Consider the following 3,752-nt stretch of genomic DNA (forward strand, 5'->3'; position numbering starts at 1 on the left):
TTTAGGGTTTAGGGTTTAGGGTTTAGGGTTTAGGGTTTAGGGTTTAGGGTTTAGGGTTTAGGGTTTAGGGTTTAGGGTTTAGGGTTTAGGGTTTAGGGTTTAGGGTTTAGGGTTTAGGGTTTAGGGTTTAGGGTTTAGGGTTTAGGGTTTAGGGTTTAGGGTTTAGGGTTTAGGGTTTAGGGTTTAGGGTTTAGGGTTTAGGGTTTAGGGTTTAGGGTTTAGGGTTTAGGGTTTAGGGTTTAGGGTTTAGGGTTTAGGGTTTAGGGTTTAGGGTTTAGGGTTTAGGGTTTAGGGTTTAGGGTTTAGGGTTTAGGGTTTAGGGTTTAGGGTTTAGGGTTTAGGGTTTAGGGTTTAGGGTTTAGGGTTTAGGGTTTAGGGTTTAGGGTTTAGGGTTTAGGGTTTAGGGTTTAGGGTTTAGGGTTTAGGGTTTAGGGTTTAGGGTTTAGGGTTTAGGGTTTAGGGTTTAGGGTTTAGGGTTTAGGGTTTAGGGTTTAGGGTTTAGGGTTTAGGGTTTAGGGTTTAGGGTTTAGGGTTTAGGGTTTAGGGTTTAGGGTTTAGGGTTTAGGGTTTAGGGTTTAGGGTTTAGGGTTTAGGGTTTAGGGTTTAGGGTTTAGGGTTTAGGGTTTAGGGTTTAGGGTTTAGGGTTTAGGGTTTAGGGTTTAGGGTTTAGGGTTTAGGGTTTAGGGTTTAGGGTTTAGGGTTTAGGGTTTAGGGTTTAGGGTTTAGGGTTTAGGGTTTAGGGTTTAGGGTTTAGGGTTTAGGGTTTAGGGTTTAGGGTTTAGGGTTTAGGGTTTAGGGTTTAGGGTTTAGGGTTTAGGGTTTAGGGTTTAGGGTTTAGGGTTTAGGGTTTAGGGTTTAGGGTTTAGGGTTTAGGGTTTAGGGTTTAGGGTTTAGGGTTTAGGGTTTAGGGTTTAGGGTTTAGGGTTTAGGGTTTAGGGTTTAGGGTTTAGGGTTTAGGGTTTAGGGTTTAGGGTTTAGGGTTTAGGGTTTAGGGTTTAGGGTTTAGGGTTTAGGGTTTAGGGTTTAGGGTTTAGGGTTTAGGGTTTAGGGTTTAGGGTTTAGGGTTTAGGGTTTAGGGTTTAGGGTTTAGGGTTTAGGGTTTAGGGTTTAGGGTTTAGGGTTTAGGGTTTAGGGTTTAGGGTTTAGGGTTTAGGGTTTAGGGTTTAGGGTTTAGGGTTTAGGGTTTAGGGTTTAGGGTTTAGGGTTTAGGGTTTAGGGTTTAGGGTTTAGGGTTTAGGGTTTAGGGTTTAGGGTTTAGGGTTTAGGGTTTAGGGTTTAGGGTTTAGGGTTTAGGGTTTAGGGTTTAGGGTTTAGGGTTTAGGGTTTAGGGTTTAGGGTTTAGGGTTTAGGGTTTAGGGTTTAGGGTTTAGGGTTTAGGGTTTAGGGTTTAGGGTTTAGGGTTTAGGGTTTAGGGTTTAGGGTTTAGGGTTTAGGGTTTAGGGTTTAGGGTTTAGGGTTTAGGGTTTAGGGTTTAGGGTTTAGGGTTTAGGGTTTAGGGTTTAGGGTTTAGGGTTTAGGGTTTAGGGTTTAGGGTTTAGGGTTTAGGGTTTAGGGTTTAGGGTTTAGGGTTTAGGGTTTAGGGTTTAGGGTTTAGGGTTTAGGGTTTAGGGTTTAGGGTTTAGGGTTTAGGGTTTAGGGTTTAGGGTTTAGGGTTTAGGGTTTAGGGTTTAGGGTTTAGGGTTTAGGGTTTAGGGTTTAGGGTTTAGGGTTTAGGGTTTAGGGTTTAGGGTTTAGGGTTTAGGGTTTAGGGTTTAGGGTTTAGGGTTTAGGGTTTAGGGTTTAGGGTTTAGGGTTTAGGGTTTAGGGTTTAGGGTTTAGGGTTTAGGGTTTAGGGTTTAGGGTTTAGGGTTTAGGGTTTAGGGTTTAGGGTTTAGGGTTTAGGGTTTAGGGTTTAGGGTTTAGGGTTTAGGGTTTAGGGTTTAGGGTTTAGGGTTTAGGGTTTAGGGTTTAGGGTTTAGGGTTTAGGGTTTAGGGTTTAGGGTTTAGGGTTTAGGGTTTAGGGTTTAGGGTTTAGGGTTTAGGGTTTAGGGTTTAGGGTTTAGGGTTTAGGGTTTAGGGTTTAGGGTTTAGGGTTTAGGGTTTAGGGTTTAGGGTTTAGGGTTTAGGGTTTAGGGTTTAGGGTTTAGGGTTTAGGGTTTAGGGTTTAGGGTTTAGGGTTTAGGGTTTAGGGTTTAGGGTTTAGGGTTTAGGGTTTAGGGTTTAGGGTTTAGGGTTTAGGGTTTAGGGTTTAGGGTTTAGGGTTTAGGGTTTAGGGTTTAGGGTTTAGGGTTTAGGGTTTAGGGTTTAGGGTTTAGGGTTTAGGGTTTAGGGTTTAGGGTTTAGGGTTTAGGGTTTAGGGTTTAGGGTTTAGGGTTTAGGGTTTAGGGTTTAGGGTTTAGGGTTTAGGGTTTAGGGTTTAGGGTTTAGGGTTTAGGGTTTAGGGTTTAGGGTTTAGGGTTTAGGGTTTAGGGTTTAGGGTTTAGGGTTTAGGGTTTAGGGTTTAGGGTTTAGGGTTTAGGGTTTAGGGTTTAGGGTTTAGGGTTTAGGGTTTAGGGTTTAGGGTTTAGGGTTTAGGGTTTAGGGTTTAGGGTTTAGGGTTTAGGGTTTAGGGTTTAGGGTTTAGGGTTTAGGGTTTAGGGTTTAGGGTTTAGGGTTTAGGGTTTAGGGTTTAGGGTTTAGGGTTTAGGGTTTAGGGTTTAGGGTTTAGGGTTTAGGGTTTAGGGTTTAGGGTTTAGGGTTTAGGGTTTAGGGTTTAGGGTTTAGGGTTTAGGGTTTAGGGTTTAGGGTTTAGGGTTTAGGGTTTAGGGTTTAGGGTTTAGGGTTTAGGGTTTAGGGTTTAGGGTTTAGGGTTTAGGGTTTAGGGTTTAGGGTTTAGGGTTTAGGGTTTAGGGTTTAGGGTTTAGGGTTTAGGGTTTAGGGTTTAGGGTTTAGGGTTTAGGGTTTAGGGTTTAGGGTTTAGGGTTTAGGGTTTAGGGTTTAGGGTTTAGGGTTTAGGGTTTAGGGTTTAGGGTTTAGGGTTTAGGGTTTAGGGTTTAGGGTTTAGGGTTTAGGGTTTAGGGTTTAGGGTTTAGGGTTTAGGGTTTAGGGTTTAGGGTTTAGGGTTTAGGGTTTAGGGTTTAGGGTTTAGGGTTTAGGGTTTAGGGTTTAGGGTTTAGGGTTTAGGGTTTAGGGTTTAGGGTTTAGGGTTTAGGGTTTAGGGTTTAGGGTTTAGGGTTTAGGGTTTAGGGTTTAGGGTTTAGGGTTTAGGGTTTAGGGTTTAGGGTTTAGGGTTTAGGGTTTAGGGTTTAGGGTTTAGGGTTTAGGGTTTAGGGTTTAGGGTTTAGGGTTTAGGGTTTAGGGTTTAGGGTTTAGGGTTTAGGGTTTAGGGTTTAGGGTTTAGGGTTTAGGGTTTAGGGTTTAGGGTTTAGGGTTTAGGGTTTAGGGTTTAGGGTTTAGGGTTTAGGGTTTAGGGTTTAGGGTTTAGGGTTTAGGGTTTAGGGTTTAGGGTTTAGGGTTTAGGGTTTAGGGTTTAGGGTTTAGGGTTTAGGGTTTAGGGTTTAGGGTTTAGGGTTTAGGGTTTAGGGTTTAGGGTTTAGGGTTTAGGGTTTAGGGTTTAGGGTTTAGGGTTTAGGGTTTAGGGTTTAGGGTTTAGGGTTTAGGGTTTAGGGTTTAGGGTTTAGGGTTTAGGGTTTAGGGTTTAGGGTTTAGGGTTTAGGGTTTAGGGTTTAGGGTTTAGGGTTTAGGGTTTAGGGTTTAGGGTTTAGGGTTTAGGGTTTAGGGTTTAGGGTTTAGGG

Source organism: Coffea arabica, chromosome 9e, assembly GCF_036785885.1.
Source record: "Coffea arabica cultivar ET-39 chromosome 9e, Coffea Arabica ET-39 HiFi, whole genome shotgun sequence".
NCBI lineage: Eukaryota > Viridiplantae > Streptophyta > Magnoliopsida > Gentianales > Rubiaceae > Coffea > Coffea arabica.